The sequence below is a fragment of the Palaemon carinicauda genome, chromosome 14, assembly GCF_036898095.1.
Source record: "Palaemon carinicauda isolate YSFRI2023 chromosome 14, ASM3689809v2, whole genome shotgun sequence".
Classification (NCBI taxonomy): Eukaryota; Metazoa; Arthropoda; class Malacostraca; order Decapoda; family Palaemonidae; genus Palaemon; species Palaemon carinicauda.
In genome coordinates, this window is record NC_090738.1 from 46,738,603 (window position 1) to 46,751,817 (window position 13,215).

Here is a 13,215-nt window from a genome sequence, read left to right on the forward strand (position 1 = left end):
GTATATTCAAAAATTTATTTTATAATTAAAATATCATTTTTAAATATTTAACTTAGCCGGTGAATATATAATAGCTGATTCACACCCATGGTGGTGGGTAGAGACCAGAGTTAATTAAGTTTACAGCGTATATGCTTAGAGTTTTTGACAGTTATATCATAACAAAACCCAAATATATAAAGGTACTGTACCTGGTAAGGAAGTTGACTTAGACGATTACTCTGCCTTATTAGTCTGTCTTCCTCACGAAGCCCAGCGATCCTCTTAGGATGCTGAAAGACTCCCAGGAGCTGAAGTATTAAGGGCTGCAACCCATACAACAGGACCTCATCAAACCCCTAATCTGGGCGCTCTCAAGAAATGACTTTGACCACCCGCCAAATCAACCAGGATGCGAAAGGCTTCTTAGCCTTCCGTACAACCCAAAAAACAATATTAAAAAACATTTCAAGAGACAGATTAAAAAGGATATTGGAATTAGGGTAATGTAGTGGTAGAACCCTCACCCACTACTGCACTCGCTGCAACGAATGGACCCAGTGTGTAGCAGTCCTCGTAAAGAGTCTGGACATCTTTTAAGTAAAATGACGCGAACACTGACTTGCTTCTCCAAAAAGTCGCGTCCATAATACTTTGCAGAGATTTATTTTGCTTGAAGGCCACGGAGGTTGCTATAGCTCTAACTTCGTGCGTCTTAACCTTAAGCAAACATCGGTCTTTCTCATTCAAGTGAGAATGAGCTTCTCGTATTAAAAAATCTGATAAAATATGACAAAGCATTCTTTGACATAGGCAATGATGGTTTCTTAACTGAGCACCATAATGCCTCAGATTTACCTCGTAATGACTTAGTACGAGCTAAATAGAACTTAAGAGCTCTAACAGGACATAATACTCTTTCCAGTTCGTTGCCTACGATCTCTGATAAGCAAGGAATATCAAAAGATTTAGGCCAAGGACGAGAAGGCAGTTCATTTTTGGCCAGGAAACCAAGTTGAAGTGAACAAGTGGCTTTTTCTGTAGAAAAGCCGATGTTCTTACTGAAGGCATGAAGTTCACTGACCCTTTTAGCCAAAGCCAAGCACACTAGGAAAAGTGTCTTGAGGGTGAGATCCTTCAGGGAGGCTGAATATAATGGCTCAAACCTGTCTGACATGAGGAACCTTAGGACCACGTCTAAGTTCCATCCAGGAGTTGCCAAACGACGTTCCTTAGAGGTCTCGAAAGACTTAAGGAGATCTTGGAGATCTTTATTGTTGGAAAGATCTAAGCCTCTATGTCGAAAGACCGAAGCCAACATGCTCCTGTAGCCCTTAATCGTGGGAGCTGAAAGGGAGCGAACCTTTCTCAGATGTAAAAGAAAATCTGCGATTTGGGCTACAGAGGTACTGGACGAGGACACAGATGCTGACTTGCACCAGTCTCGAAAGACTTCCCACTTCGACTGGTATACTCTAATGGTAGAAGCTCTCCTCGCTCTTGCAATCGCACTGGCTGCCTCCTTCGAAAAGCCTCGAGATCTTGAGAGTCTTTCGATAGTCTGAAGGAAGTCAGACGAAGAGCGGGGAGGCTTTGATGGACATTCTTTACGTGGGGCTGACGTAACAGATCTACCCTTAGAGGAAGACTTCTTGGAAAGTCTACCAGCCATTGAAGTACCTCGGTGAACCACTCTCTCGTGGGCCAGAGGGTAGCAACCAACGTCAACCTTGTCCCTTCGTGAGAGGCGAACTTCTGCAGTACCTTGTTGACTATCTTGAATGGTGGGAATGCATATAAGTCCAGAAGAGACCAATCCAGTAGAAACGCGTCTATGTGGATTGCTTCTGTATCTAGGACTGGAGAGCAATAGATTGGTAACCTTTTGGTCAACGAGGAGGCAAAGAGGTCTATGGTGGGTTGACCCCAAGTAGCCCAGACTCTTGCCACGTCCTTGTGGAGGGTCCATTCCGTGGGTATCACCTGACCCCTCCGACTGAGACAGTCTGCCAAGACGTTCAAGTCCCCCTGGATGAATCTCGTCAACAGGGAGATGCCTCGATTTCTTGACCATAAGAGAAGGTCCCTTGCGATCTCGAGCAGCGTGAAGGAGTGTGTGCCTCCTTGCTTGGAGATGTACGCCAAAGCTGTGGTGTTGTCTGAGTTGACCTATACCACTTAGTTTCGAAGAAGCTTTCGAATATCATCAAGGCCAAGTGGACTGCTAATAGCTCCTTGCCGTTGATGTGCATGCTCTTCTGACTTGAGGTCCACAGACCCGAGCATTCCCGACTGTCTAGGGTCGCACCCCAACCCAAATCCGACGCGTCTGAGAACAACACGTGGTTTGGGTTCTTGACTGCTAGGGATAGTCCCTCTCTCAGACTGATATTGCTGTCCCACCATTTCAGGCATGCCTTTACTGGTTCGGAGACTGGGAATGATACCGTCTCTAACGTCTTGTCCTTGTTCCAGTGAGAGGCTAGATGGAACCGGAGAGGCAGAAGGTGTAGTCTCCCTAGTGAGACAAACTGCTCCAGGGATGAGAGAGTCCCTACGAGACTGTTCCAACTCCTGACTGAACAAACGTTTTCTTTTCAGCATTAGTTGGACTTCGAGCAGGGCTTGTTCTATTCGGTGGCAGACGGAAAAGCCCGAAAAAAAACTGGACTGCGAATCTCCATCCCCAAATATAGAATAATCTGGGATGGGATCAGTTGGGACTTTTAGGTTGACCAAAAGTCCCAACTCCCTGGCCAGACTCAACGTCCAATGTAGATCCTGCAGACAGCGAAGACTGGACGATGCTCTGAGAAGCCAGTCGTCCAAGTACAGGGAGGCTCGGATCCCCGATAGATGGAGGGATTTTGCCACATTCCTCATGAGCCTCGTAAACACGAGAGGCGCAGTACTGAGGCCAAAGCACAGGGCTCGAAACTGGTACCCCACATTCCTGTAAACAAACCTCAGAAACGGTTGGGAATCCGGGTGTATAGGAATGTGGAAGTATGCCTCCTGAAGGTCGAGAGAGACCATCCAGTCGCCTTCCATTAATGCTGTCAAGACAGCCTGGTAGACTTCATCGTGAAGTTTGTCTTGACAATGAACACATTGAGCGCACTTGCCTCTTACGTACTCCTGCAGTGAACATGGCTGCCAGATCATTGGAGCCATCCCTGAGGGACTTGTTCCTGCAAAGAACGTGGCTGTCAGATCATGGAGCCATCCCTGAAAGCCTTGTTTATGCATGACATAATTGTACAGCAAAACTTCAAACGCTCGAAAAAACTCCTAACAGGAGATGGTCTAGCTCTGAAGTCGACCATAAAATCTTGGAGCGTCTCATGGCCAGGCGCCAGGGAGAGTCTATGAGGTTTGAGAAGTCTATCTGGGCAGAGGCAGGAACTCCCAAGCCGAGAACTTCTCCCGTGTCATATCAGACTCTCGCTCTATAAGCCAGCTTAAAAGTAGGGAAAGCAAAGGCTGTCTCCCCCAAACTCCTCCTGGTGATAAACCAGTCGCCTAGCAAACGTAAAGCTCTCTTGGAAGAGCGAGAGAGCACTAGCTTATAAAACAACGGCTTCGAAGTAGCTAGGCCTAGTGTAAACTCTGACGTTTAGGCGAACGAGGAGCAGCAGTTACAAAAAGATCCGGACAAAGATCCTTAAAAATCAGCATGATTTATTTAAAGTCCATAGAGGGCTAAGCAGCTTTAGGCTCCTCTCCGTGTGACAGAGTCCTCAAGGGAATATCAGTAGGAGGGGGAACAGCAACTTCCTCCTCTGAAGGAACCTTGTCCGACAATAGCCGAGTCTCAAGCAAGGGAGAGACCTGCCGTGGTGGCAATGCTTGACAAGCAGAGTCCACACGCACTGGTGCATTAGTAGCGGACCAGGACGCAACGTCATGTAACTGCTTAACAGTCTGTGAACTGTCAACAACAACAGGTGCGGGAGGACGCTCGGCGTCCACTCGAGACTGTTTTGACTGCCTAGTCTGAGCAGTCAAAACAACTCTAGACTGCGGTAGTTGACGCTCAGCGTCAAAACAAGTCAACTCCGCTGGTTGGCGAACGTCCTGAACGTCAACAGGAGCATTAGGAAGCGGCCTAACGTCCAAATGCGGCTGAAAGTCAACACGTGACCGCATCGAGTGAGGCTCTACATATCGTGACTGACGTGACTTAGCTACGCCAACGTCAACAGGACGCACAAAGGTTCGTTTGGGCGGCTGAAGGCCAGGATCTCGATGAGATAAACGGCTAGGATCAACGTGAACCTTATCGGCAGAATAGTCTTCCATAGAGAGGCAAGCTTATACTGCATGTCTTGCCGTACAACCCATTTAGGATCAACGGGAATGGTTGCGGTAAGAGACGAGGGTAACGTCTGTGACTGCAAAACCTTGCCTACAAAAAGACTCTCGGAGCCTGTGTTACGCTTTTGTTTAGGCGGCGAGCAGTCTTCCGATGACTGCATAGGGTCAGAGCTGTCCTAATAGTTAAAACCAGGACGCTGGACCTGTCCTGAAAGGACTGACTTTCGCTTAAAGGGCCTCGAAACCTTGTTCCACGGTTTCTTATGCGAAAAGCCTTCGGATGACGAGGAGAAAATCGTCTCTCTCGTCTTATGGTAGGGGCGATCTTGGTGAGATACGCCTGATACCATAGAGGGAACGTCTGTTCGCTGATCAAGGCCTCTCGAACCCATAAGTCGTACGACATTACTTCTCCCCTGGGCTTGGGAGCTTGCAAGAGGTCTCGGACTAGGCGAACGACAGGCACGAACAGACGAACCCTCGGTCGCAACACTGATAACACTTTGCGCAATATCACTTTATCACTACGATTTTCTGTTTTGCACTTATTTCACTGAAATCGAATTTTTTAACAATTCACATTAGGTATGAATAAAACTGATTTCTACCTGAAGCACGCAATTCTACCCTCATCAAAAGGTTATAATTGCGAAATCAGTCGTAAAATGTAAGCACATTAATACAAGCAAAAAACAGTAAACATATTTTAAGATAAAAAGATCAGTGGCTGGGAAGGAGACTAAACACTAGTTCATTTAAAACTACGTTTTCAATCTCTCACCGTACAGTGCCTTGGGACAAGAATAAAAACTAAAAACGTTTTATCCTTTCTCCCCGTACAGAGACTAGGGACGAGAGTAAAAAGCTGACTCGAGAACAACGTTACTCGCTTGGGACGAGAATAAAGATCGGAACGTTCTCTCTCCTCTCTCCCTCTCCGTCTCTATCTTTCTCTCTCTCTCTCTCTTGATTTCGCACCGAAGAGAAGAGCCCACTTACCTTTCGTCAATAAACAGGTTATTTGACCAAAGGAAAAAACTGAAAGGTTTTTCAATTAAAAAGTTCCTTTAAAATAGTATTTAAAACATTTAAGCTTTGAAAGAAGAATGAACAAAACGTCAGAATCGATTTACTCTTTCTGCAAAGAGAAACCGTGATACTCTCTCTCTCTATCGTAACGATAGAGCGCAAACTGCGTAGCATAAATAAACTAAACGTTAGTTCATCTTTGAAACAGTACGAAGACTATTCAAAGAAAATCTTTCATAAAATATTTACTAAAAAAAATATTCATTAAATAAGTTTTAAATCATTTGCTCTGTAAAAGTTATTTACGATTGAAAGGGCTCAACGTTGTTTAACTTCGGTTTCCAAGTTAGGACCGCCTACTCTCAGGAAAGGTCGCATATAAACAAATCATTAAAATTTATCTTGATGTTTATTATAAATGGAAAGCTAATCGAAGAGGCCTAATAAAGGCGGTTGAGATATAAAATATATAGAGGAAAATCTATAATTAATTTATAACGTGATAAGATAATTGCTAAAAGCCTAAAACACACTTCCGTACTAAGGGAAGGGTCGGCCATTTAAAAGTCAAAGAAAGTCCAAAAAAACAATCCAAAGTCATCAAAAATTAAATCTATCCAAAAACGCGTTCAAGATTTAAGTTGAAGATAAAACACCTGCACTGCGAAAGCTCAAACCAAAAGGAAGTACTTCACCAAATATGTTGAGAAAACTCCAGGTTATACAGCGAGTATTGATACGTCTTGTCGTTAAGGCCGACAGAGAAAAAATTGGGTCTGTTTACATGTATATGCGGTATCTGGCCGATAGTTGGCGCTGGTGGGCACACCCGCAACCTTTATAGCGATCGCTCGCGAGTTTTTGTGTGTGTTTTCTGTCGAGCCGCTGGAGCAGCCGCTATCATATATTCACCGGCTAAGTTAAATATTTAAAAATGACTTTTTGGGTCAAATCCTTCAAAGCGCACTCGTCGTTGTTTATCATAGAAGCGAAGTGAAGAACCTTATTCAGAGACCATGATATAGGTTCCGAAGGCGCTGCCGGCCTGAGTCTAACACAGGCCTTAGGAATCTTGTTAAAGATTTCGTTAGAAAAGTCAACCTGAAAGGCATATAGTAAAGGTCTTGCCAAGGCAGATTTACTCGTCGTTATTGTGTTGGCTGCTAAACCTTGTTCATGCAGGTTAATAAAGAAAGATAAACAGAAGTCTGACGAGATATCTTTTGGCTTCTTTGCCTTGACAAAAGACACCCACTTCTTCCATGACAACTCATATTGTCTCCTGGTAGATTTGGATTTATATTCTTCCAAAAAGTCTATACTGTCCTTTGAAATTCCGAATCTTTTCTTTACCGCTAAGGAGAAAAAATCACGAGATGAAGGTTGCGGGTTTTCTGTGATGAAGCGAAGACAGTCGACTTCTGCACTAGCTGAGTTAGAACTGGATCCGGCAACGGCACAAACTTCAGTCGCAGTTCCAATGCCAGAGGGAACCATATGCTGTTTGGCCACTTGTGAGCCACTATCGCGGCCGTCCCCTTGAATGATCTCAGTTTGTCGAGGACCTTCAGTAGAAGGTTGGGTGGAGAGAACAAGTAAATCCTGGACCATCTGTTCCAATCGAGGGACATTGCGTCCACTGCTTCCGCTAGGGGATCCTCGTACGGGGCCACGTAACGATGTATCTTCTTGTTGTCGCTCGTTGCAAAGAGGTCTATCTGCAGTTCCGGGACTTGACATAAGATGAAGGAGAACGATCCTGCGTCTAGGGACCATTCTGACTCTATCGGTGTGAACCTGGATAGAGCGTCCGCCGTCACGTTGCGGAACCCTTGGAGGTGAACTGCTGACAAGTGCCATCTCTTCTTTTCCACCAAACGGAAGATGGCCAACATCACTTGGTTGATTTGAGGTGATCTCGAACCTTGGCGATTCAGGCATCTCACTATCACCTCGCTGTCCAGAACCAGTCTTATGTGGGTCGAGTGGCGAGGAGATAATTTCTTCAGTGTAAGAACTGCTATGGCCTCCAAAAAGTTGATGTGAAATGTCTTGAATAAGCTGGACCAAGCTCCTTGGACTTTCCTATGGTGAGAGTGACCTCCCCATCCTTCCTTTGAAGCATCTGTATGGATGATGACTGAAGGTGGAGGTGGTTGAAGAAGTATCGATTTCTTCAATTGCTTGGCCTTGGACCACGGCTTAAGAAGCGTTCGCAATTGAGTCGGTAATGGTCTTTTCAGATCTCTTCGAGCGTTTGATGCATATCTTCTCCAAACTCCTGTTGCATCCTTTAGCTGTGCTTGTAGCACTGGGTCTGTCACTGAAGCAAACTGTAGAGAGCCCAGCACTCTCTCCTGTTCGCGTCTTGATATCCGTTTGGATTCCAGAAGTCTCTTGACAGATCCCGCTATCTCTTTCCTTTTCTTTAGTGGAATGGAAAGTTGATATGACTTTAAGTCCCAGTGGATTCCCAACCACTTAAACTTTTGAGCCGGAGATAGTCGAGACTTTTTGGCATTGATCTTGAATCCTAGATGTTCCAGGAACTGGATTACTTTCTTGGAAGCCTGCATGCACTCCTTCTTGGATGCTGCCCACACCAGCCAATTGTCCAAGTAGGCCACTACTTGGACACCTTTTAGGCGTAATTGATGAATGACTGCATTTGCAAGCTTCGTGAATATCCTTGGGGCTATGTCTAGCCGGAAGGGCATGGCTCTGAAGGCATAAAGTCTTCGTTTTAGCTTGAACCCTAGGTAGGAGGAGAGTTGACAATTGATTGGAACGTGCCAATAGGCATCTGACAAGTCTATGGAGACAGTGTAAGCCCGTTTGGGCAACAGGGTCCTTATGTGTTGAAGTGTTAACATCCTGAACTTGGAGTTTACTATGAACTTGTTGAGTGGCGACAAGTCCAGGATGACTCTGAGTTTTTCTGAATCTTTCTTGGGAACACAAAACAGCCTTCCTTGGAACTTGATGGACTTTACTCTCCGAATTACTCTTTTCTCCAAGAGTTCTCGTACATATTCTTCCAGGACGGGGGTGGAGTGTTGGAAGAATTGTGGGAATAGGGGTGGAGCGCTGTTCCAACTCCAACCCAGTCCATTCTTGATTAAGCTGTGGGCCCAGGGATCGAAGGTCCAGCGATCCCGAAATAAGTACAGTCTCCCTCCTACTGGAAGCATCTCACTTCTGCTGTGGACCTGAGGCCTTGCCTCCTTGACCGCGTCCTCCTCTGAATCCCCTTCCTCTTGAAGGGCATCTAGAGGAACCTCTGGCTGCTCCTCTAGCTCTCGCACGAAAGGTTGTTAACTGCCTTTCGAAAGCTGGGTTAAAGGCAGGCAACTGAGTCGCTACTGGCTGAGGTACCAACTGGTACGTAGTAGGAGGTTGTGCCACCATCTGAGGCACCGCGGTCGTAGGAAGTTGTTGTTGTTGTTGCTGTCTGTAAGGCTTGGCCGGCCGAGAGGGTAGCCTAGGCTTCTTCGTCTTCCTCTTAGGTTGGGGACCCTCATCCGGGGAAGACTCTCTTGAGACATAGGCCCCACTTTTGGAGAAGGTTCCTATTCTCCGTAGCGGCCTTGTCTACTACCTCTTTGACCACTTCACTCGGGAAGAGGTCCTTACCCCAAATATTGGATGAGATCAGTTTTCTGGGTTCGTGTCTCACCGCAGCCGAGGCGAACACGAACTCTCTACAAGCTCTCCTAGCTTTAATGAAACTATACAGATCTTTGGTCACAGTGGCCAAATGGATTTTGGCCACTACCATAAACATCTCTTGATTCTTGGGGTCGCTTGCCATCGTTTCCAGAGTAGTCTGAAGGAACATAGATGCCGCAAGTCTTTCTTTTGTCTCTTGCTCCTTACGCAAGAGAAACTCAAATAGCTTTGGAAGGTTCTCACCGAACTGACGTCCAGCAATATCTGCTTCCAACTTCCCGACTGAGAAGGTAAGGTGGACATCCTTCCAGTCTTTTTGGTCCATAGGCAAGGTCAGGGATATAGGCTTGCACTCGTCCAACGACGGGCATGGCTTCCATGCCTCGACTGCCTTGTACCCTTTCTCCATAAAGGGGAAGGCTCTAGTTGGAGAAGCCACAAAGGAGGGGTGCTTCTTACTCAACGCAGGTACCTTTGAGTTAGAGAAGCCCCTCACTTTCATTGAGCTGGAGAGTAAAGCCTATGCTTTACTGTGGTCAAAGACTATGACCTCATTTGGCTCCGTTTCCTCCTTTGAGGCTGGCTCTTTCCTGAGACGGACATAGCAGTCCGGGTAAGACTCCTTGCTGGGCCAGAATTCCACCTCTTCAAGGGGGATTGATCCCAGCTTCTCTGAAATGACAATTTTTCCAGTTGTCATCGGCATGTGTTCAGCATATCTCCAAGGGTTTGCATCTGAACACATGGGGAGATCCTTCAGGCTGAGCTTCTTCTGGGGCTCACGTGATGCTGCGAGTCTGTGCATCTCCAGCTTCATCGCAGCTTCCTTTTTATCATTTTTCTTCTGCATTTGTTGGATCATCTCAACAATAGAAGAAAGAGTCCTTCCCAGTTCCTCTGGGATAGCAGATGAAGTTGAGGGGATCGGTTCTGGGGCCGGAACCGATGAGACCGACACCGCGTCGACCTCTTCTTCTTCGGTTTCGGGAGCTTGGGTCTGCTGCTCCTCCTGACCTTCCGCAATAAGGTCCTTCTCCGTGTACTCTGACACTTCTGACATCCTATCGTCCAGTTGGATGTCCTGTAGAGCGTCCAAGACTTCCGCATCTACCGGAATCTGGACTAAAGGGATCTCTGCATGAGGCTGTGGAATCACTGCATCCTCAGATGCCCTGGGAAAAAGATAAGCCCGCATCTTCTCACTTGGAAGATAAGGCCCCGTGGTGTTTTTCTGAAAACCCCGTACCCAATTTCACAGCTTTTCCCTAGCTGCCTCCCTTGACTCCACCGACTTAGGGGTGTCAAAAGCCTCAGTAATCAGGTTAGTACAAATGCTACATACCTGAGACTCCCAATACCTGAGATCGCCTTTGGAGATTGCGCAGGGTGCATGCCTCCTGCACAACTCATGTCCGTAGAAGTTCTTGCTGCGGACGTTGCAAAACATACTCCCGCACTTCGGGTGGTCCTCCTGTAAAGAGAAGAGAGTCCAATGAGTATCCAGTGAAAACATATCACAAGATTAAGTGTAAAACTTATTATCATTATTTTTCCATAGCTTATGATAGTTAAGCTAGAAAGGAAAGAAGGAAAGACACATACTTGTATTTCCTGCTCAGCCAATTGCTGTGACCTCCCCATATATTAAAACTAAGGTTAATTCTAATTCTAGAAAAACCTTTGGAATTATTATCCTATAAGGATACTTCAGTGTAACTCACACTAGTAATCAGAAGTTTTAATATAAGGGATTTTTAATTAAATTAAAGAAAGAACTCACTTTCTATAGGGTGAGTGGTCTCACAATAGGCTGTACATGACTACACAATGTATGTTGGAAGAATCTTAGTGTTACAGTATACACTGTACTGTAGTTTTCTACTTGCATTATATACCATACTGCAAAATACTGGCTACTGTATATCATATACATATGCCGGCCCAGCAAGTACCTGGGTTCAGTTCAAAAGTATACTACCTTTGAATTAATGGGCGGCAGATCACTGGTTTCTAAGTGCCGGCCGACAGTTCATAATATGCCGGCAGCCGACTGCACCCCAGCTGCCGGCCACTATTCGTAGTGGCCAGCAGAGCTGAAGGTGTGCAGCCAACTGCCGGCCGGCCGTGGCGGGTAACAACCTGTACCGGCCGGCAGATATTTCTAACCAGAGAACCACCACCCACCCGGCTGCCAGCCGCTAAGCCAGCAGCCGGGACTATAAGGTACTAAACACTAACAAGAGAAAAACAGCATGGATGCAAGGCTGTAGCCAGCACTGCCTTACTGCCTTCCATCCATAAAGAGTGAACAATTGGAAGGGGAGAGTGTAACATTCAAGCTTCCATCCATCCATAACGTGCCGGGCTCTACCAGCAACCATATGGATGGTAGACCAAGAGAGGTCTGAGGTTCACTCAACAGATAATAGGCTTCTGCCGGCTGGCAGAAGTCTAGGCCAGTCCTACATCCTAACCTACACTAGGGTCGAATGTAGAACAATGGCCAAAGAATTTTGTGATGGCTAGGCCAACACCAAAGGATAGAGGGGAAGGGGTGAGGGTCCTACAAACTCCGTTCCAGTATGAGACTAACCCCAGTGGCTAAGAAAACTCATCCTAGCCAAGGGTTGTCAAATATAACAAGGAGATTGGCAGCACTTGCCATCTCCAGTAATACAAGAACGAAATTTGGTGCTGTTATTTCCCCAGGCAATGGAACATCTCATTCTCCAGCCTAAAGATAACAGCACAGGACTTGTCTGCTAAACCACATAAAGAAGGAATCATCTCATACAGAAACCTTCAGATGTGGCCTAGGAAGGTCTAGCCTTCTATATCTGCAGCCTAACCTAGCAAAGGAAGCTCATTCGGTCTGCTAGGCAGCTACAGACCCCAGACAAAATACTCTGACGTTCTGACCGAGCCCAAACCAGTCACTCTGGTTGCAAGATCAAGACAGAACCACCCCAGTAAAGTTTTACCTGAATACTATTCAGTCAAAACTCACTAGGGTTAAGCCTAGGCTAAATCAGAGGGATAAAGGGATTGATCTTAGACCTCCAGAGAAGTAAAGAACAATCGGGGAGTGTGCGAAAGTATACTATAGCCCCATAGGCTACTAGCCTAGGCACGGTGAGAATCGATTACCTCAATCACCGAAACACTCTCGTATACAATCTTGGAAGAGGAAATATTCAACAATATCTTACATGTATAAAATATACCTATAGCTTCAATAAAATTATCACACTAGGAAAACTCTTATATCATGCATGAAAGTACTAAAAACAGAACACCTAGGCTACTAAGCCTAGCGTAAGCGAGGATCGGTTACCTAAATCGCCGAAACTAATAAATACTAACAGCATAATATAAAGAATTCCAGTAGGAAGGCTAAATAGCTAAATTTATTAAAGCATTAGGACCAGGAGCGTCACTCTGGCTAACTAAATGACACATGCATAGCGAGCGACGGCGTCCATGACGCCTCCGGTAGGCAACAGGTCTTGTTTACGTTAATATCACTTTTGATTTAATTCAAAACGACAAGAGCTTACATTTATACATAGTAAAGATAATACTCAACTTTCCAGAGGCAGAAGAGGTTGGAGAAAGCATCATAACGTTGAATATAATCCAAAATTACGAGAGAACACAAGTGAATCACCGAGCGATAGAGCTACGCTAAAAGGAATAAGATGGCGCCGTTGATGACGTCAGATACTGACTCGAAACGGGAAGGAGAGGTACCTTAATAACGGCTCTCCTTTTACTTTCGTTTTCTTGCCACTTTTCCCTCTCGAAGCGTTAACGCTATTCGGGGTGATGATAGCTATGTGGCGTGTCAAGAATACGTCCTCTGATATTATGCGATATCTCTATAAGAATTAATTAGGGATATTCGCTCCAGGAGTTAGAATTCTGGATACCTTAAGGTAAAATTCTCTGGGAATATCACCGTGGTCAAATATACCCAAGGAAGCTACCTTATAGGAATTTCCATCACGACGACATGGCCTGAGCCCGAAAAAATATTTTAAGAACAGTAACATTAAAATAGATATTTCCTATATAAACAATAAAAACTTTAACAAAACAAGAAGAGAAATTAGATAGAATAGTGTGCCCAAGTGTACCCTCAAACAAGAGAACTCTACCTCAAGATAGTGGAAGACCATGGTACAGAGGCTATGGCACTACCCAAGATTAGAGAACAATGGT

At 45.5% G+C, this 13,215-nt stretch overlaps 1 protein-coding gene across 1 annotated transcript in view; it reads right to left on the reverse strand.

Moving 5' to 3' along the window:
* LOC137653569 (palmitoyltransferase ZDHHC16) overlaps positions 1 to 13,215 on the reverse strand; it is a 157,499-nt gene that overhangs the window by 38,963 nt on the left and 105,321 nt on the right. The window lies entirely within an intron of this gene.